General features: G+C 38.2%; 1 protein-coding gene across 8 annotated transcripts in view; it reads right to left on the minus strand.

The window, feature by feature from the left end:
* DLG2 (discs large MAGUK scaffold protein 2) overlaps nt 1–23,023 on the minus strand; it is a 2,173,778-nt gene that overhangs the window by 2,019,026 nt on the left and 131,729 nt on the right. The gene's annotated exons all lie outside the window — the stretch shown is intronic.

A 23,023-nucleotide genomic window follows, 5' to 3' on the forward strand; every position in this document is an offset into this window, starting at 1 on the left:
ATATAAGAGTTCATAAAGGAGAAAAGAAAGAGAAAAACAAAGGGTAGCAGAAAACTTTCCAAATTTGGAGAAATATCTTTATCCAAGTAGAGGAACAGATACAGGCCTCCAGTCAGATTCAACCCAAACAAGACTACAAAATGACAATATGTCAAAAATCAAGGACAAAGAGAGGATCCTATTGGCAAGAGAAAATTAACACGAGGATCCTTATTAGTGAGAGAAAATAAGCAAACAATATATGAATAAGTTCCAATAAGGCTAGCAACAAATTTCTCAGCAGGGACTTTACAGGCCAAGAGAGAGTAAGATGATGTATTCAAAGTGCTGAAGTGTAAAAAATTTTTTTAAAAATGTGCCAACTAAGAATACTGTATCTAGCAAAGCTGTTTTTCAGAAATGAAAGAGAAATAAAGACTTTCACAGACAAACAAAAGCTAAGGTAGTTTATCACCGACAGCCCTATCTTACAAGAGAAGCTAGAGGGAGTATTCAACCTAAAAGAAAAGGATGCTAATTAATAAGCAATGCAAAAACATCTAAAAGCATAAAACTCAATGGTAAAAGAAAGCAGACAATCAAATCAAGAATACTCTAACTGTAATGGTGATATGTAAATCACTTATAACTTTAGTATGAAGGTTAAAAGACAATCTATTAATAATAATAGGCCAGGCGTGGTGGCTAACACCTATAATCCCAGCACTTTGGGACACCAAGGCAGGTAGATCACTTGAGGTCAGGAGTTCAAGACCAGCCTGGCCAAAATGGTGAAACCCTGTCTCTACAAAAAATACAAAAATTAGCCAGGCATGGTGGAGGGCACCTGTAATCCCAGCTACTCAGGAGGCTGAGGCAGGAGAATCACTTGAACCCAGGAGGCGGAGGTTGCAGTGAGCCGAAAAAAAAAAAGAATAATAATAGCTACAATACTTTATTAAGGTATATACAATATAAAAAGATGCAAATTGTGACATCAAAAATTTTAAATGTGGAAGGATGGGTCAGGATTGCTCATTAGATGCAGCTAGTACACACCTCCTCCATGAAGAGGAACCAGAATAGTAAATAAACACTTTGAATAGATCATCTAAGAGAGACACTTAGATTCAACAAAGAAGTGATGAGAAGTACTGAATGTGAGTAAGGAGAGGGAAGGGGGCAGCTTTTTTGTCTGGGGATCAGCTGGGAGCCAGGAAAAGCTCCTGGATGCAGGGAAAGGGTAAAAGAGAAACCCCCAGGGTTCCACACTCTCACCGCAGGCTTTTGCATTCTTGGCTTTTTGAGAACCCCTTGGCCCACAGACCTTTGGCCTGACATGAGGAACAGACTAGAGACTGTACTGAGATGTCGCTCCAGACAGGGAACCCACATGGAGTCCCACAGGTATCTGAGCCCAGAGCAGCTGCTTCTTGGTGCCATTCTGAGAACTTTGCTGCTTGGAATCTGCATCCTGTCCTGAGGCAGGACTGACACAGCCAGTGCAGCTGCCACCACTGGGCTGGGACGGGAAAGGGGAGACCAGGCACTCCCATAGACAACTAGGATAGTCCACACCATCATGCTAGAGGCTACTGTGAAGCCAAAGAATGAGTAGACTTCACTCCTCATGTCTACTTGCCCACAGTGCGCCATCTGAGAGGGGCCCAGCCTTCCCTGGTGGTAGGCCCACAGCTGACGTTTTGACAGGTTAGTCACTGGGGGTCTGCACCCTACCCTTGAGCTAGGCTAGGGTTGATGCTGCTGCAGCAGCTGCCAGTCCAGAAAGGGAAAGAGGAGACCAGGCATTCCCATGACCCCTAGAAAAGCTCCCACTGCCCTGTGTGGGCTGCTGTGAGGCCACAGCAAGAGCAGTATGCATTCCCCAAAGCTTCTTGCCCACAATGCTCTAACTGAGAGGGGCCTCATCCTTCCTGGTGGTAGGCCCACAGCACAGCCACCAAAGCCCATAGGGAACATTCCACCAGTAGACTAGAAATCACCCTGCCTCTGCTTATTGCAGCCGGTGCCTGAACACACTACCAGGGAGCCTGCGAACAAGTCTACTTGCCTAATCCTATCCCCCAAGTACTTGAGCATGCCATCCAGAGGCCTGGAAATTTTTTAGCCCAGTCTACCACCATTGGCACCTGATTAGTCCTGCCAAGATTTGAGGTCAGGCTGACCCAACCTACTGATACCACCACAGCTGACACCCACCCACACATGGTACCAGCAGGCCAGGGGACTGGAATGCCCACCCATAGCAGTCACCACCAACACCAATATGGATCACTTGGATTCCAGTAGGTTGCTTTACCACTGCTACTGCCATCACCCTTATCATACCCGCTCCCCAGGGCCTGAGTGCCTGCCCACAAGCCTGGCCCCCCCTGCTACTACCAGCATCCAAGCAAGCCACCTGGGGATCCAAGAATTGGTGCTCCAGGACCACTAACAGGTGCGAGAGTAATCTGCTCTGGGGCCTTAAAAGAGACACCACCACTGCCACCAGCAAGACCCAAACAATGGTCCAACTAGTGTCCTAGTCCCATGCATAACTTCACCACCATCTCCACTAATAATCATACCCTAAACCACCAAGAAGATCACAGATACCACTGACCCTGTGTGCTGCTTCAAAAAAAAAAAAAAACAGAGATCACACTACTGCAGGCCCCAAAATCAAAGCCAAAATCTTCCTATTCAGCCAACAACATATATACAAGATATATATATATCTTGTATGTCTTCAGGAAAAATCCTCCCTCATGAAAGCAACTTAAGAAAAATTGGAAGAAGTGACTATTACACCAGATATGTAGACATGAATGTAAGAGCACAGAAAACAGCAAAAAGCAAGGAAATATGATACCATCAAAGGAACACAACAATTCCCTGAAATAAATCACAATCAAAAAGAAATTCACAAAATCCCAGATCAAGAATTCAAAATACTGACTTTAAAGATGCTCAGTGAGATACAAGAAAACTCTAGAAAACAATACCAAAAAAAATTTTAAAAAAAACCTCAGGATATGATGAAAATTTTACCAAAAAGATAGGTATTTCTAAAAAGAACCAAATAGAACTTATGGAACTGAAAAATTAATTGGAGAAAATACAAAATAAATTCAAAAGTTTTTAAAAAAGACTAGAGCAAGCAGAAGAAACAATTGCATAACTTGAAGACAGGTATTTTGAAATAATCCAGTCAGACAAAAATTTTTTAAAAAATAAGAAAGAAAAAAGCCTTTGAGATGTTTGGCAGTACATAAAATGACAAAATTTACAAATTATTGGTAGTTCCAAGGGTGAAGAGAGATCAAAAGACTTAGAAAAAATAATAGATGAAAACTTCCCAAGTCTAGCAAGACATTTAGACATGCAGATACAGGAGGCTCAGTGATCCCCAGGAAAACAATGCAAAGAGGACTTTGCCATGGCACATTATAATCAGACTGTCTAATATGGTTTGGCTCTGTGTCCCCACCCAAATCTCATCTTGGACTGTACTCCCATAATTCCCATGTGCTGTGGGAGGGACCCAGTGGGAGATAATTAGAATCATGAGGGTGGTTTCCCCATACTGCTCTTGTGGTAGTGAATAAGTCTCATGAGATCTGATGGTTTTATCAGGGGTTTTCACTTTTACATCCTCCTCATTTTTCTCTTGACACTGACATGTAAGAAGTGCCTTTTGGCTGGGCGCAGTGGCTCATGCCTGTGATCCCAACACTTTGGGAGGCTGAAGTGGGCGGATCACGAGGTCAGGAGTTCGAGACCAGTCTGGTGAATGTGGTGAAACCCCATCTCTACTAAAAATACAAAAATTAGCTGGGTGTAGTGTCGGGCACCTGTAGTCCCAGCTATTCAGGAGGCTAAAGAAGGAGAATCGCTTGAACCCAAGAGGCAGAGGCTGCAGTGAGCCAAGATCACACCACTGCACTCCAGCTTAGGTGACAGAGGGAGACTCCATCTAAAAAAAAAAAAAAAAAACAGCAACAACAACAACAAAAAGTGTCTTTTACCTCCTGCCATAATTCTGAGGCCTCCCCAGCCATGTGAAACTGTAAGTTCAATTAAGTCCAATTGAACCTCTTTTTCTTCCCAGTCTCAGGCATGTCTTCATCAGCAGTGTGAAAACGGACTAATACACTGTCTAAATTCAAACTGAGAGACTGAATTCTAAAATAAGGAAGAGAAAGGTATCAAGTTACCTATGAAGGAAACCCCATTAAACAAACAACAGTATTCCCAGCAAAGCCTTATGGGCCAGAAGAGAATGGAATGACATATTCAAAGTGCTGAAAGAAAACAACTGGAAGCCCATAATTCTATATCTAGCAAGATTAATGTTCATAAATGAAGGAGAAATAAAGTCTTTCCCAGACAAGCAAATGATGACAGAATTCATCACCACTATACAAACCCTAAAAGAAATGTTCAATGAAGTCCTAAACTTGGAAGTGACGGAACAACATTCACCATCATGAAAACACAAAGTATAAAACTCATTGGTAAATTAAACACACAAAAGAGGAAGAAAAAAGAATCAGATGATACCACTATAGAATTCTACCAAACCACAATGACAGGGAAAAAGAAATAAATAATTTAGAAAACAACTAGAAAAAATTAACAGCATGACAAAGAAAGGCTCATACATCAATATTAACCTTGAACATATATGATTACAGGCTCCACTTAAGACATATAGATTGGAAAAATGCATGAAAAAATCATCCAACTATATACTGCTTATAATAACCTAATCTTACCTAGAAAGAAACACATAGACTAAAAGTAAAGAGGTAGAAAAGAATATTCCACACAAACAAAAACCAAAAGCAAGCATGAGTAGCTACACTTACATCAGATAAAATGGTCATGGACAGTGAAAAAAAATTATGTCACTATATAATAATAAAGGTATCAACTCAGCAAGAGGATATAATCATTCTAAATATATATGCACCCAACATTGCAGCACACAGATTCAGAAAACAAATATTAGACCTACAGAGAGAGGAAAAGTAAAACAATAATAGTGGGGACTTCAACACCCCCCCGATAACACTAGACAAATCATCGAGACCAAAAATCAACAAACAAACATGAAACTTAAATTGGACTTTACACAAAAGGGACCAAACCAGAACATTTTACTAAACAACTTCAGAATACACATTCTTTACATCAGCACATGGAAGGTTCTCTAAGATGAACCATATGTTAGGCCACAAACTAAGCCTCAACAAATGTTTAAAAATCAAATTTTTGAAAATCAAAATCATATCAAGTATCTTCTCAGATCACAGTGGAATAAAACTAGAAATCAACACCAAGAGAAACTTCAGAAGCTATACGAACACATGGAAATTAAACAACATGCTCCTAAATGATCACTGTGTCAACAAATAAATTATGAAGGAATTTTTTTAATGTTTTCAACTTTTCTTTGAAAGGACATGCAAAAAAATGAGTAAATAAAAATTAAAATAATTTTTTCTTGGCCAGGTGTGGTGCAGCACTTTGGGAGACCAAGCTGCGAGGATTTTTTGAAGTCAGGAGTTCAAGACTACGTTGGACAACAAAGCAAGATCCTTGTCTCTACAAAAACTTAAAAATTAGCCAAGTGCAGTAGTATGTACCTGTAGTCCTAGCTACTCTGGAGGCTGAGGTGAAAGGATCAATTAAGCCCAAGAATGTGAGACTGCAGTAAGCTATAATCATGCCACTGCACTCCAGCCTGAGTGACAGAATAAAATCCTGTCTCTAAAATAATAACAAAAAATATATATATTTGAAACAAATGAAAATGAAAACACAAACATACCAAACCCTGTGGAACACAGCAAAAATAGTGCTAACAGGGAGGTTAGCACTATTGTAGAAAATAGTGAAAAAATAGTAGAAAGTAGAAAAATTACAACTTAATCTAACAACTAGTTAGATTGAACAACTAGTTCAAGGAACTAGAAAAGCAAGAACAAACCAAACCCAAAGCTAGAAGAAGAAATGAAATCACAAAGATCAGAGCAGAACTAAACGACCAAAAAATATTAATAATATAATCAATGAAATGAAAAATTGGTTCTTTCAAAAGAAAAACAAATTTGAAAAACCACGAGCTAGAATAACCAATAAAAAAAGAAGGAAAACTCAACAAAATCAGAAATGAAAAAGGAGACATTACCAGTCATACCACAGAAATACAAAAGATCATCAGAAATGATTATGAAGAACTATATGCTCACAAACTATATGCTCAAAACTTAGAGGAAATGGATAAATTTCTAAAATCATACAACCTCCCCAGATTGAACCAGGAAAAAATAGAAAACCTGAACAAACCAGTAACAAGTAGCAAGATTGAATCACTAATTTAAAAAACTTCCAACAAAGATGAATTGTACCAAAAGTACAAAGAAAAACTAATACCAATCCTCCTGAAACTTTTCAAAAATTCAAAAAGGAGGGAATTATCCTGAATTCAGTCTATGAGGCCAGTACCACCCTGACACCAAAACCAGATAAGGATACAACAAAAAAGAAAACTATAGACCAATATCCCTGATGAATATATACATAAAAACTCTCAACAAAATACTAGCAAACTGAATCCAACAACACAAAAAGAAGATAATACATTATGATCAAATGGGTTTTATACCAGAAATGCAAATGAATTTTATACTAGAGATGCAAAAATGTGACACCTTATATAAACAGAATAAAGGACAAAAGCCATATGTTCATTTCAATAGATATAGAAAAGGCATTTGATAAAATTCAGCATCCTTTCATGATAAAAACTCTTGAATTAGGCATAGAAGAAGCATACTTCAAAACAGTAAAGGCCGTGTATAACAAACCTACAGTTAACATTATACTGAATAGGAAAAAGATGAAAGCATTTCCTCTAAGAACTGGAACAACACAAGGATGCCCACTTTCACTACTGTTCTTCAACATAGTACTGGAAGTTCTAGCTGGAGCAATCAAGCAAGAGAAAGAAATAGTCACCCAAATTGTAAAGAAAAAAGTTAAATTGTCCCTGTTTGCAGATTTTCATGATCTTACAAATAAAAACACTAACCCCATCAAAAAAAACTATTCTAATTAAATAAAGTTGCAGGATACAAAATCAACACAGAAAAATCAGTAGTGTTTCCACATGCTAACAAGAAACTATCCAAAAAAGAAATTTATTTAAAACCTACTTACAATAGCTACAAAAAATAAAATACTTAGAAATAAATTTAACCAAGGAAGTGAAAGAACTGTATACTGAAAACTAAAACACTGGTTAAAGAAATAATGGAAGTCACAAATAAATAGAAAGATATCCCATGTTCGTGAATTGGAAATATTAGTATTATTAAAATATCCATACAACCCAAAACTATCTATAGAGTCAATGCAATCACTGTCAAAATTTTAATGACATTTTCACAGAAATAAAAAAATCCTAAAATTCATGTGAAACCGCAAAAGGCCCTGAATAGCCAAACCAATATTAAGCAAGATGATCAAAGCTAGAGGCATCACACAACCTGACTTTGAAATATACTACAAAGCTAGAGTATCAAAACAGCAAGATACTGTTATAAAACCAGACACATAAATCAATGGTAACAATAGTTAACAATGTAATATATTCTTGAAAATTGTTTACAGCAAATTTTCAGTGTAGTCACTACAAAAAAAGATAACTATATGAAGTAATATACATGTTAATTAGCTCAATTTAGCCATGCCACATATGCATATTTCAAAACAATATGTACGCAATAAATATGCATTTGGTTGGTGCAAAAGTAATTACAGCAAAATTTGCCATTAACGGCAAAAACCGCAATTAATTTTGCACCAAGCTATAAAATTTGCATTTGTCAATCAAAAAATTGTAATTGCTATTAATTACAATGAAGCCATTTATCTGCATTTTATATATAACTACAAAAAACAACCCACTAATATAGAGGAAGCTGTCTAGATATACCATGGTTTTCTAAAAAAAACTGCAGTGTAAACCTTCACATTCAAATCAGATAATCATGACTAAGGTAACCCCCACTCATCTGTATTTCTGTTTTCTTTTAACGTTAATATTCCATTTATATTTAACATTTTCATTTTGCTTTTTATCATCTCAAATTCTTTTTGGAAAAGTACAGAAAATAGATTTATACAAATAAAATTAAGTTCTGCTTCCCTTTATTACATCAAATGAATGCAACTGGATATATTAGCCTCAACTTGGGATGGTATATTTGGGATGGTCTGACTTAAAATATAGGTTACATGGCACACTAAAATTCATGGAGTGTCCCTAGGGAGGTACCTTAAAAGAATAAACAATGAACTTCTGCTAGCAGCTGAACCTGAGGTACAATGAGTAGCTCAAATGACAGTTGATAGAGAGAAACATCATATTGTTAAGGTATAAAAAGGAAAAATCAGTTGCTTTTACATGCCCTAAATTAAAAGTCACAAGGTCTGACATTTCAATCTGAAGATGTTGATTTTTGTTGGAGTGACTTTTCAAGGAGTTAGTGCTAAGTATCATACTCCAAGGTATAAAAAAAAAAGAGTTTTATTTTAAAAACCATGGTTAATAATTTTCCTGAGTCATATTGGCAGGCTAACTATAAGTAAAAATATGTTGAAATAACCAGAAACAACTAGTAATCAGGAGGTTTATGAACTGAGTACTGATGAGTTAATTAAAGTACCCAAGAAAGGTTATATGGTAGTAGTACATAAGGTGCAATGTATTAGATTAAAACCAGCAGATTTTAAATTGCTTTTGAAAGCATTTTCAAATACACTAGAAACTGAATAAACTTACAACTACACTGTACTCCAACCACATTATCTTGCTCATTTCCATCTTATGGCCTTTGCAATTGCTGCTCTCTCTGCTTTTCTCCAAGATCTTTTCAAGCCTTACTCCTCATTTCACTAAGTCTCTGCTTAAATGTCACCTTCTAAAGAGGACTTCTTTGACCTCATCCAAAATAACTCTGCCTTAGTAGGCTTGTTTGCTAAAACAAAATACCATGAACTGCGCAATTTATAAACAATAGAAATTTAGCTGCATTCACTGGCATGTGTCTGTAATAACAACTACTTGGGAGTTGTTATTTTGGCAGGAGAATCGCTTAAGCCCAGGAGTTTGAGGTGCAGCAAGCTATGATTGTGCTCCTGCACTGCAGCCTGGGTAACAGAGCAAGATCCCATCTCAGAGAGGAGGGAAGGGGAGGGGAGGGTAGGGGAGAGGAGGGGAGGGAGAGAGAAAGAGAGAGAGAGAGAGAGGGAGGGAAGGATGGAAGGAGGGAGGAAGGAAAGGAGGGAAAGAGGGAGGAAGGAAAGAAGGGAAGGAGGGAGGAAGGAAGGGAGGGAAGAGAGGGAGAGAAAAGAAAAGAAGAAAGGAAAGAAAGAAAAAGAAAAGGAAATTTATTTCTCATAGTTCTGGAGGCTGGGAATTCCAAGATGAAGGCACCAGTAGGATTGGAATTCAGTAGGATTGGCTGCTGTATATTTCCAAGATAGTTCCTTGTTGCTGCATCCTCTGGAGGAAAGAAAAATCATGTCTTCATATGACAGGAGAGACAGAAGGGTAACAGAGTGCTTCCTTCAGCCTTGACCACTTATATAAGGATACTAATCCCACTTGTGAGGGCAGAGCCTTCATGACTTAATTACCTCCCAAAGATTACATCTTTAATACTGTTGCATTGGGGATTAACTTTCAACATGAATGTTGGAGGGAACACCATCACTTGAACCATAGCAAACCTTACTGTCTTTTATTTTACTCTGCTTTAATTTCCTTTACAACATTTATTGATTTTTGGTAAATTACCCATGCTCCAAACAAGGTAGAAAATAATTAAAGCCTTAGAAAAAAAGGTAATTGTTCTTAAAAAAATTTCTGAACAAAATAGCTCAGTCTGTCTAGTTATACATTTACAGCCCAAAATCTTGGTTGATGTGGTAACTGGGAAAAACAGAACCACTATCTTTATTTCACTCCATTGCTTTAGGTAAAAAAGCATACACAAACAAGATTTAAAAAAAGGAAAGTAAGAAATGTTCAAATCTGGAGGGGCTTTTTTTTAATCTTAAAAGTAAGACAGTGTCCTGGATTATGCTGCTGACATACGTTTTATATATTACATAAGCTTATAAAATACTCTTAGAAAATGCCTTCCCTGTGTTTTATCTTTAAAGAGTCCAAAGATTAATGAATCTCATAAAAATGATAGATTAGTATTTCAAAAGCACATTTGCAAAATAAACCATTAAAGAGTTTTGGCTTTAAAAGAAAGTTAAGACCAAACATGAAAGAAGAAATTATAAATCTCTTCAAAGAAATATAGAACATATACTTAAATAACTTTAGGTTGTAGAATTTTTTTTAAAAGAAAACATAAAAAGCAACAACCATAAAGTAAAAGTGATACCATAAAAAAACAGTGAAAAACATGCCACTAAATGAGACATTTATCCCATTAAACAAACAACAAAGGCCTCATTCATGGATTTTATAACAAAGTCCCACATATCAATAAGAAAAAGACAACCTGTTACAATAGTGGTCAAGAGACTTAAACAGATATTTTACCAAAATAATATGCAAATGGCCAATGAACATATAAAGAGATTATTAACCTCATTAATAATTAAAATAATACAAATTAAAACCACATTAAGCAAATACTCATCCACTACATTGGCAAAAGTACTGACAATAAACGTTTTGGCAAAGATGTAGAACACTATAAAATCACTGCTGTTGAATGTCTAAGTTGCTATACCTACTTTGAAAGCTGGCAATACCTAGTTAAATAGAAGAATCACATGCTCTAAAATCCAGCAATTCATCTCTTAGAAATACACTCTAGAAGTGAACAGGCAACCTACAAAATGGGAGAAAATTTCTGAAATCTATCCATCTGATGAAGGTCTAATACCCAGACTCTACAAGGAACTTAAATTTAAAAGAAAAAACAACCTCATCAAAAAGTAGGCAAAAGATATGAACAGACACTTCTCAAAAGAAGACATTTATGCAGCCAACAAACATGAAAAAAAAGCTCATCATCACTAGTCATTAGAGAAATGCAAATCAAAACCACAATGAGATACCATCTCATGCCAGTTAGAATGGTGATCATTAAAAAGTCAGGAAACAACAGATGCTGGTGAGGATGTGGAGAAATAGGAATGCTTTTACACTGTTGGTGGGAATATAAATTAGTTTAACCATTGTGGAAGACAATGTGGCAATTCCTCAAGGATATAGAACGAGAAATATCATTTGACTCAGCAATCCCATTACTGGGTATATACCCAAAGGATTATAAATCATTCTATTATAAAGACATGCACACGTATGTTTATTGTGTCACTATTTATGATAGCAAAGATTTGGAACAAACCCAAATGCCCATCAGTTATAGGCTGCATAAAGAAAATGTGGCACATGATTGGCTTCCAAGATGGCCAAACAGGATGAGCTCCGCTCTACAGCTCCCAGCGAGATTGACGAAGAAGACATGTGATTTCTCCATTTCCAACTGAGGTACCTGATTCATCTCATTGGGACTGGTTGGACAGTGGGTGCAGCCCACAGAGGGCAAGCAAAAGAAGGGCAGGGTGTTGCATCACACAGGAAGCACAACTGTTCGGGGGATTTCCCTTTCCTAGCCAAAGGAAGCCATGAGTGACTATACCTGGAGGAACAGTATACTCCTGCCCAAATACTGCACTTTTCCCACAGTCTTCACAATCAGCAGACAAGGAGATCCCCTCCTGTGCCTGGCTCAGCAGGTGTCACTCCCATGGAGCATTGCTCACTGCTAATGCAGCAGTCTGAGATTGACCTGGGACACGGGAGCTTGGCAAAGGGAGGAGCATCCACCATGGCTGAGGCTTGAGTAGGCAGTTTTATGCTCACAATGTAAACAAAGTGGCAGGGAAGCTCAAACTGGGCGAAGTCCACTGCAACTCATCAAGACCTACTGCCTCTCTAGATTCCACCTCTGGGGGCAGGGCATAACTGAACAAAAGGCAGCAAACACCTTCCCCAGACTTAAACGTACCTGCTGGACAGCTCTGAAAAGAGCAGTGGTTCTCCCAGCATGGCATTCGAGCTCCAATAACAGACAGACTGCTTCCTCAAGTGGGTCCCTGATACTCATGTAGCCTGACAGGGAGACACCACCCAGTAGGGGCCAACAGACACCTCATACACGTGGGTGCCCCTCTCAGATGAATCTTTCAGAGAAAGGATCAGGCAGCAATATTTGCTGTTCTGCAGCCTCCACCAGTGATACCCAGGAAAACAGGGTCTGCAGCAGACCTCCAGCAAACTCCAACAGACCTGCAGCTGAGAGGCCTGTCTGTTAAAAGGAAAACTAACAAACAGAAAGGAATAGTATCAACATCAACAAAAAGGATGTCCACTCAGAGACTACAGCCAAAAGTCACTGAGTTTAAAGACCAAAGCTAGATAAAACCACAAAGATGGGGAGAAACCACAGCATAAAGGCTGAACATTCCAAAAACCAGAATGCCTCTTCTCCTCCAAAGGAAAACAACTCCTCGCCAGCAAGGGAACAAAATTAGATGGGGAATGAGTTTGATGAGTTGACAGAAATAGGCTTCAGAAGGTCAATAATGACAAACTTCTCTGAGCTAAAGGAGCATGTTCTAACCTGTCGCAAGGAAGTTAAATCCTTGATAAAAGGTTAGACAAATGGCTAACTAGAATAGCCAGTGTAGAGAAGAACTTAAATTACCTGATGAAGCTGAAAACCACAGTACAAGAATTTAGTGAAGCATACACAAACTTCAATAGCCAATTCGATCAACCAGAAGAAAGGATATCAGTGATTGAAGATGAACTCGATGAAAAAAACAAGGAGACAAGATTAGAGAAAAAGGAGTGAAAAGAAATGAACAAAGCCTCCAAGAAATCTGGAACTATGTGAACAGGCCAAATCTACAATTGATTGGTGTACTGGAAAATGACTGGGAGAATGGAACCAAGATAGAAAACACTCTTCAGGATATTATCCAGGAGAACTTCCCCAACCTGGCAAGTCAGGCCAACATTCAAATTCAGGAAATACAGAGACCACCACAAAGATATTCCTTGAAAAGAGCAACACCAAAACACATAATTGTCAATTTCACCAAGGTTGAAATGAAGGAAAAAAATGTTAAGGGTAGCCAGAGAGAAAGGTCAGGTTACCCACAAAGGGAAGCCCATCAGACTAAAAGCTGATCTCTCTGCAGAAACCCTATAAGCCAAAAGAGACAGGGAGTCAATATTCAATATTCTTAAAGAAAAGAATTTTCAATCCAGAATTTCATATCCAGCCAAACTAAGCTTCATAACTGAAGGAGAAATAAAATATTTTACAGACAAGTACATGCTGAGAGATTTTGTCACCACCAGGCCTGCCTCACAGGAGCTCCTGAAAGAAGCACCAAACATGGATAGGAACAACTGGTTCCAGCCACTGCAAAAGGATGCCAAATTGTAAAGACCATCAATGCTATGAAGAAACCACATCAATTAACAGGCAAAATAACCTGCTAGCATCATAACGACAGGATCAAATTCACACATAACATTATTAGCCTTAAATGTAAATGGGCTAAATGTCCCAATTAAAAGACACAGACTGGCAAATTAGATAAAGAATCAAGAACCATCAGTGTGCTGTACTCAGGAGATTCATCTCATGTGCAAAGACACACATAGGCTCAAAATAAAGGGATGGAGGAAGATCTACAAAGCAAATGGAAAGCAAAAAAAAGCAGGGATTGCAATCCTAGTCTCTGATAAAACAGACTTTAAACCAACAAAGATCAAAAGAGACAAAGAAGGCCATTATGTAATGGTAAAGGGATCAATTCAACAAGAAGAGCTAACTATCCTAAATATATATGCACCCAATACAGGAGCACCCAGATTCATAAAGCAAGTCATGAGAGACCTAAAAAGAGACTTAGACTCCCACACAATAATAATGGGAGACTTTAACACCCTACTGTCAATATTGGACAGATCAGCTAGACAGAAAATTAACAAGGATATCCAGGACTTGAACTCAGCTCTGCACCAAGTGGACCTAATAAACATCTACAGAACTCTCCACCCCAAATCAACAGAATATACATTCTTCCCAGCACCACATCACACTTATTCTAAAATTGACCACATAATTGGAAGTAAAAACACTCCTCAGGAAATGTAAATAAACAGGAATCACAACAAACTGTCTCTCAGACCACAGTGCAATCAAATTAGAACTCAGGATTAAGAAACTCACTCAAATCTGCACAACTATATGGAAACTGAACAACCTGCTCCAGAATGACTACTGGGTAAGTAACAAAATTAAGAAATAAAGATGGTCTTTGAAACCAATGAGAACAAGGACACCACATACCAGAATCTCTGGGACACATTTAAAGCAGTGTGTAGAGGGAAACTTATAGCACTAAATGCCCACAAGAGAAAGCTGGAGAGATCTAAAATCAACACATCAAAGTTAAAACATCACAATTAAAAGAACTAGAAAAGCAAGAGCAAACAAATTCAAAAGCTAGCAGAGGGCAAGAAATAACTAAGATCAGAGCAGAACTGAAGGAAGTAGAGAAACAAAAAACCCCTTCCAAAAATTAATGAATCCTGGAGCTGGTTTTTTAAAAAGATCAACAAAATAGACCACTAGCAAAACTAATAAAGAAGGAAAGAGAGAAGAATCAAATAGATGGAATAAAAAATGATAAAGGGGATATCACTGCTGATCCCACAGAAATACAAACTACCATCAGAGAATACTATAAACACCTCTACGCAAATAAACTAGAAAATCTAGAGGAAATGGATAAATTCCTGGACACATACACCCTCAAGACTAAACCAGGAAGAAGTTTAATCTCTGAATAGACCAATAACAGGTTCTGAAATTAAAACAATAATTAATAGCCTACCAACCAAAAAAAGTCCAGGACCAGACAGATTTACAGCCAGATTCAACCAGAGTTACGAAGAGAAACTGGTACCATTCCTTCTGAAACTATTCCAATCAATTGAAAAAGAGGGAATCCTCGCTAACTCATTTCATGAGGCCAGCATCATCCTGATACCAAAGCCTGGCAGAGACACAATAAAAAAAGATAATTTTAGAACAATATCCCTGATGAAATTGATGTGAAAATCCTCAAAATACTGGCAAACCAAATCCAGCAGCACAACAAACAGCCTATCCACCATGATCACGTCGGCTTCATCCCTGGGATGAAAGGCTAGTTCAACATATGCAAATCAATAAACGTAATCCATCACATAAACAGAACCAACAACAAAAAACACATGATTATCTCCATAGATGCATAAAAGGCCTTTGACAAAATTCAACAGCCCTTCATGCTTAAATCTCTCAACAAACTAGGTATCAATGGAACACATCTCAATATAGTAACAGCTATTTATGATGAACCCCCAGTAAATATCATACTGAATGGGCAAAAGCTGGGAGCATTCCCTTTGAAAACTGGCACAAGACAAGGATGCCCTCTCTCACCATTCCTATTCAACACAGTGTTGGAATTCTGGCCAGGGCAATCAGGCAGGAGAAAGAAACAAAGTGTATTCAAATAGGAAGAGAGGAAGTCAAATTGTCTCCACTTGCAGATGATATGATTGTATATTTAGAAAACCCCATCGTCTCAGCCCAAAATCTCCCTAAGCTGATAAGCAACTTCAGGGAAGTCTAAAGTTACAAAATCAACATGCAAAATCACAAGCATTCCTCTACACCAATAACAGACAAACAGAGAGCCAAATCATGAGTGAACTCCCATTCACAATTGCTACTAAGAGAATACAATACCTAGGAATACAACTTACAAGAGATGTGAAGGACCTCTTCAAGGAGAACTACAAACCACTGCTCAAAGAAATAAGAAAGGACACAAACAAATGCAAAAACATTCCATGCTCATGGATAGGAAGAATCAGTATCGTGAAAATGGCATTACTGCCCAAAGTAATTTATGGATTCCATGCTATCCCCATCAAGCTACCACTGACTTTCTTCAAAGAATTGCAAAAAAAATACTTTAAATTTCATATGCAACCAAAAAAGAGCTCCCATAGCCAAGACAATCCTTGGCAGGAAGAACAAAGCTGGAGGCATCACACTACCTGACTTCAACCTTTACTAAAAGTCTACAGTAAACAAAACAGCATGGTACTGGTACCAAAACACATATATATAAACCAATGGAATAGAACAGAGGCCTCAGAAATAACAACACACATCTACCACCACCTGATGTTTGACAAACCTGACAAAAACAAGCAATGGGGAAAAGATTCCCTATTTAATAAACGGTGCTGGGAAAACTGGCTAGCCATATGCAGAAAACTCAAACTGGACCCCTTCCTTACACCTTATACAAAAATCAACTCAACATGGACCAAAGACTTAAACATAAGACCTAGGACCATAAAAATCCTAGAAGAAAACCTGCGAAATACCATTCAGGACATAGGCATGGGCAAAGGCTTCATGTCTAAAACACCAAAAGCAATGGCAACAAAGGTCAAAGTTGACAAATGGGATCTAATTAAACTAAAGAGCTTCTGCACAGCAAAAGAAACTATCATCAGAGTGAACAGGCAACCTACAGAATGGGAGAAAATTTTTGCAATCTATCCATCTGACAAAGGGCTAATATCCAGAATCTACAAAGAACTTGAACAAATTTATAAGAAAAAAGCAAACAACCCATCAAAAAATGGGCAAAGGATATGAAAAAACACTTCTCAAAAGAAGACATTTAGGTAGTCAACACACATATGAAAAAATGCTCATAATCACTGGTCATTAGAGAAATGCAAATCAAAACCACAATTAGATACCATCTCACGCCACTTAGAATGGCGATTATTAAAAAGTCAGGAAACAACAGATGCTGGAGAGGTTGTGGAAAAATAGGAACTCTTTTACATTGTTGGTGGGAGTGTAAATTAGTTCAACCACTTGGAAAACAGTGCAGCAATTCTATAAGGATCTAGAACTAGAAATACCATTTGACCCATCAATCCGATTACTAGGCATATACCCAAAGGATTATAAATCATTCTACAATAAAGACACATGCACACGTATGTTTATAGTGGCATTATTCACAATAGCAAAGACTTGGAACCAACCCAAATGTCCATCAATGATAGACCGGATAAAGAAAATCTGGCACATATACACCATGGAATACTAAGCAGCCATAAAAAATGATGAGTTCATGTCCTTTGCAGGGACATGGATGAAGCTGGAAACCATCATTCTTAGCAAACTATCACAAGATCAGAAAACCAAACAGCTCATGTTTTCACTCATAAGTGGGAGTTGAACAATGAGAACACATGGAGACAGGGAGGGGAACATCACACACCAGGGCCTGTGTGGGGTGGTGGGCTAGGGGAGGGATAACATTAGAAGAAATACCTACTGTAGGTGACAGGTTGATGGGTGCAGCAAACCACCATGACACGTGTATACCTATGTAACAAAACTGCACATTCTGCACATGTAACCCAGAACTTAAAGTATAATAAAAAGAAAAAAATGTGGCACATATATACCATGGAATACTATGCAGCCATAAAAAAATGAGTTCATGTCCTTTGCAGAGACATGGATGAAGGTGGAAGCCATCATTCTCAGCAAACTAACATAGGAACAGAAAACCAAACACTGCATGTTCTCACTTATAAGTTCGAGCTGAACAATGAGAACACATGGACACAGGGAGGGGAACATCACACACTGAGGCCTGTCGGGGGGTTGGGGGCAAGGGGAGGGAGAGCATTACAACAAATACCTAATGCATGTGGGGCTTAAAACCTAGATGACGGGTTGATAGGTGCAGCAAACCGCCATGGCACATATATACCTATGTAACAAACCCGCATGCTCTACACATGTATTCCAGAAATTAAAGTGAAATTTTTAAAAAAGAAATATACTCTAGAAAAACTCATGTATACCTGGATACACCTATAAAGATGCTCATAGCAGCATTGATTTTAATAGTGAAGGCTGGAAACAACTCAAATGTCTACACACTCTAGAATGGATACATTACAGCATAATCCTGCAATAGAATGACATATACCAATAAGAAATAAACAAACTAACACTATTCCCTACAATATAGAAGAATCTCATAAGCATACTCCAGTATGAAGAAGAAAGAACCAAAAGAACACATAAAGTATTATTCAATTTATATAACATTCATAAACAAGCAAACTAAACTATATATTTCAGGGATACCTATAGAGGTGATTAATTATTACACTGTATAGTAACTACACTGTACCATTATATTTTATACTTTTTTGCATTCAAACTTTTTAAGGTTAAGTTTTAAAAGACTGAAGGAAAATACTTTTCTTGACACTTCTTTTCTTACTCCCCTACTTTGATCCATCAACAAATTCTAATGACAATATATATTTTGTATCCAGCCACTTCTCAACTCTTTGATCTGAGTCACTATATTCTCTTCCCTTTTCCATTGCAGTTGACTTCTAACCAGTCTCCCTGTTTTCCCATATAGCCTATTTACAAAGTATCCAGGATGGGTGCTATGGTTTGAATGTTCTCTCCAAAATGTAAGTTGAAACTTATCTCCAATATGGCAGAATTGAACAGTAGGGTTTTTAAAAGGCGATTGGATAATGAAGGTTCTGCCTTCATGAATGAATTAATCCTATTCATAGATTAATGGGTTATCATGGGAGTGGAACTGGTGGCTTTATAAGAAAAGAAACAAAGACCAGGAATGGTGGCCCATGCCTGTAATCCCACATCTTGGGAGCCTAAGGTGGGAGGACGGATTGAGTTCAGGAGTTCAAGACCGAGCCAGGCAACATAGCAAGACCTTATTTCTACTAAAAATCAAAAAATTAGTTGGGCATGGTGGCACACACCTGTAGTCCCAGCTGTTCAGGAGGCTGAGGCATGAGGATCACTTGAGCCCTGGAGAGTGAGGCTACAGTGAGCTATGACCATGCCACTGTACTCCAGCCTGGGCAACACAGTGAGACCCTGTCTCAAGAAGGAGGAGAAGGAGGAGGAAGAGGAGGAGGGCCAGTGATGATGAGCATTTTTTCATGTGTCTATTGGCTGCACAAATGTCTTCTTTTGAGAAGTGTCTGTTCATATCCTTTGCCCACTTTTTGAGGGGGTTGTTTGATTTTTTCTTGTAAATTTGTTTAAGTTCTTTGTAGATTCTGGATATTAGCCCTATGTCAGATAGGTAGATTGCAAAAATTTTCTCCCATTCTCTAGGTTGCCTGTTCACTCTGATGGTAGTTTCTTTTGCTGTGCAGAAGCTCTTTAGTTTAATTAGATCCCATTTGTCAATTTTGGCTTTTGTTGCTATTGCTTTTGGTGTTTTAGTCATGAAGTCCTTGCCCATGCCTATGTCCTGAATGATATTGCCTAGGTTTTCTTCTAGGGTTTTTATGGTTTTAGGTCTAACATTTAAGTCTTTAATCCATCTTGAATTAATTTTTGTATAAGGTATAAGGAAGGGATCCAGTTTCAGCTTTCTACATATGGCTAGCCAGTTTTCCCAGCACCATTTATTAAATAGGGAAATCTTTCCCCATTTCTTATTTTTGTCAGGCTTATCAAATATCAGATGGTTGTAGATGTGTGGTATTATTTCTGAGGGCTCTGTTCTGTTCCACTGATCTATATCTCTGTTTTGGTACCAGTACCATGCTGTTTTGGTTACTGTAGCCTTGTAGTATAGTTTGAAGTCAGGTAGTGTGGTGCCTCCAGCTTTGTTCTTTTGGCTTAGGATTGCCTTGGCAATGTGGGCTCTTTTTTGGTTCCATATAAACTTTAAGGTAGTTTTTTCCAGTTCTGTGAAGAAAGTCATTGGTAGCTTGATGGGGATGGCATTGAATCTATAAATTACCTTGGACAGTATAGCCATTTTCACAGTATTGATTCTTCCTATCCATGAGCATGGACTGTTCCTCCATTTGTTTGTATCCTCTTTTATTTTGTTGAGCAGTGCTTTGCAGTTCTCCTTGAAGAGATCCTTCACATCCCTTGTAAGTTGGATTCCTAGGTATTTTATTCTCTTTGAAGCAATTGTGAATGGAAGTTCACTCATGATTTGGCTCTCTGTTTGTCTGTTTTTGGTGTATAGGAATGCTTGTGATTTTGGCACAATGATTTTGTATCCTGAGACGTTGCTGAATTTTCTTATCAGGTTAAGGAGATTTTGGGCTGAGACAATGGGGTTTTCTAAATATACAATCATGTCACCCGCAAACAGGAACAATTTGACTTCCTCTTTTCCTAAATGAATACCCTCTATTTCTTTCTACTGCCTGATTACCCTGGCCAGAACTTCCAACACTGTGTTGAATAGGAGTGGTGAGAGAGGGCATCCCTGTCTTGTGCCAGTTTTCAAAGGGAATGCTCTCAGCTTTTGCCCATTCAGTATGATATTGGCTGTGGGTTTGTCATAAATAACTCTTATTATTTTGAGATATGTCCCATCAATACCTAGTTTGTTGAGAGTTTTTAGCATGAAGGGCTGTTGAATTTTGTCAAAGGCTTTTCTGCATTTATTGAGATAATTATGTGATTTTTGTCTTTGGTTCTGTTTATATGCTGGATTACGTTTATTGATTTGCATATGTTGAACCAGCCTTGCATCCAAGAGCTGAAGCCGACTTGATCGTGGTGGATAAGATTTTTGATGTGCTGCTGTATTTGGTTTGCCAGTATTTTATTGAGGATTTTTGCATCAATGTTCATCAGGGATATTGGTCTAAAATTATCTTATTTTGTTGTGTCTCTGCCAGGCTTTGGTATCAGGATGATGCTGGCCTCATGAAATGAGTTAGGGAGGATTCCCTCTTTTTCTATTGATTGGAATAGTTTCAGAAGGAATGGCATTAGCTCCTCCTTGTACCTCTGGTAGAATCGAGCTGTGAATCCATCTGATCCTGGACTTTTTTTGGTTGGTAGGCTATTAATTATTGCTTCAATTTCAGAACCTGTTTTTGGACTATTCAGGGATTTAACTTCTTCCTGGTTTAGCCTTGGGAGGGTGTATGTGTCCAGGAATTTATCCATTTCTTCTAGATTTTCTAGTTTATTTGCATAGAGGTGTTTATAGTATTCTCTGATGGTAGTTTGTATTTCTGTGGGATCGGTAGTCATATTCCCTTTATCATTTTTTATTGCATCTACTTGATTTTTCTCTCTTTTCTTCTTTATTAGTCTTGCTAGTGGTCTATCAATTTTGTTGATCTTTTCAAAAAACCAGCTCCTGGATTCATTGATTTTTTGAAGGTTTTTTGTGTCTCTGTCTCCTTCAGTTCTGTTCTGATCTTAGTTATTTCTTGGCTTCTGCTAGCTTTTGAATGTGTTTGCCCTTGTTTCACTAGTTCTTTTAATTATGATGTTAGGGTTTCAATTTTAGATCTTTCCTACTTTCTCTTCTGGGCATTTAGTGCTATAAATTTCCCTGTACACACTGCTTTAAACGTGTCCCAGAGATTCTGGTATGTTGTGACTTTGTTCTCATTGGTTTCAAAGGACATCTTTATCTCTGCTTTTATTTCGTTCTGTACCCAGTAATCATTCAGGAGCAGGTTGTTCAGTTTCTACCTAGTTGCATGATTTTTGAGTGAGTTTCTTAATCCTGAGTTCTAATTTGATTGCACTGTGGTCTGAGAGACAGTTTGTTATAATTTCTGTTCTTTTAGATTTGCTGAGGAGTGCTTTACCTCCAACTGTGTGGCCAATTTTGGAATAAGTGCGATGTGGTGCTGGGAAGAATGTATATTCTGTTGATTTGGGGTGGAGAGTTCTGTAGATGTCTATTAGGTCTGCTTGGTGCAGAGCTGAGTTCAAGTCCTGGATATCCTTGTTAACTTTCTGTCTCGTTGATCTGTCTAATGTTGACAGTGGGGTGTTAAAGTCTCCCATTATTATTGTGTGGGAGTCTAAGTCTCTTTGTAGATTTCTAAGGACTTGCTTTATGAATCTGGGTGCTCCTGTATTGGGTGCATATATATTTAGGATAGTTAGCTCTTCTTGTTGAATTGATCCCCTTACCATTACATAACGGCCTTCTTTGTCTCTTTTGACCTTTGTTGGTTTAAAGTCTGTTTTATCAGAGACTAGGATTGTAACCCCTGCTTTTTTTGTTTTCCATTTTGTTGGTGGATCTTCCTCCATCCCTTTATTTTAAACCTATGTGCGTGTCTGCACGTTAGATGGGCCTCCTGAGTATAGCACATTGATGGGTCTTGACTCTTTATCCAATTTGCCGGTCTGTGTCTTTTAATTGTGGCATTTAGCCCATTTACGTTTAAGGTTAATATTGTTATGTGTGAATTTGATCCTGTCATTATGATGTTAGCTGGTTATTTTGCTTGTTAGTTGATGCAGTTTCTTCCTAGCATCATTGGTCTTTACAATTTGGCATGTTTTTGCAGTGGCTAGTACCAGTTGTTCCTTTCCATTTTTAGTGCCTCTTTCAGGAACTCTTGTAGGGCAGGCCTCGTGGTGACAAAATCTCTCAGCATTTGCTTGTCTGTAAAGGATTTTATTTCTCCTTCACTTATGAAGCTTAGTTTGGATGGATATGAAATTCTGGATTGAAAATTCTTTTCTTTAAGAAAGTTGAGAGAGGAGCCAAGATGGCCGAATAGGAACAGCTCCGGTCTACAGCTCCCAGCACGAGCGACACAGAAGACGGGTGATTTCTGCATTTCCATCTGAGGTACCGTGTTCATCTCACTAGGCAGTGCCAGACAGTGGGCACAGGTCAGTGGGTGAGTGCACCGTGCGCCAGCTGAACCAGGGGCAAGGCATTGCCTCACTCGGGAATTGCAAGGGGTCAGGGAGTTCCCTTTCCAGGGGTGACAAACAGCACCTGGAAAATCAGGCCACTCCCACCC

Source organism: Pongo abelii, chromosome 9 (assembly GCF_028885655.2).
Source record: "Pongo abelii isolate AG06213 chromosome 9, NHGRI_mPonAbe1-v2.0_pri, whole genome shotgun sequence".
Lineage (NCBI taxonomy): Eukaryota > Metazoa > Chordata > Mammalia > Primates > Hominidae > Pongo > Pongo abelii.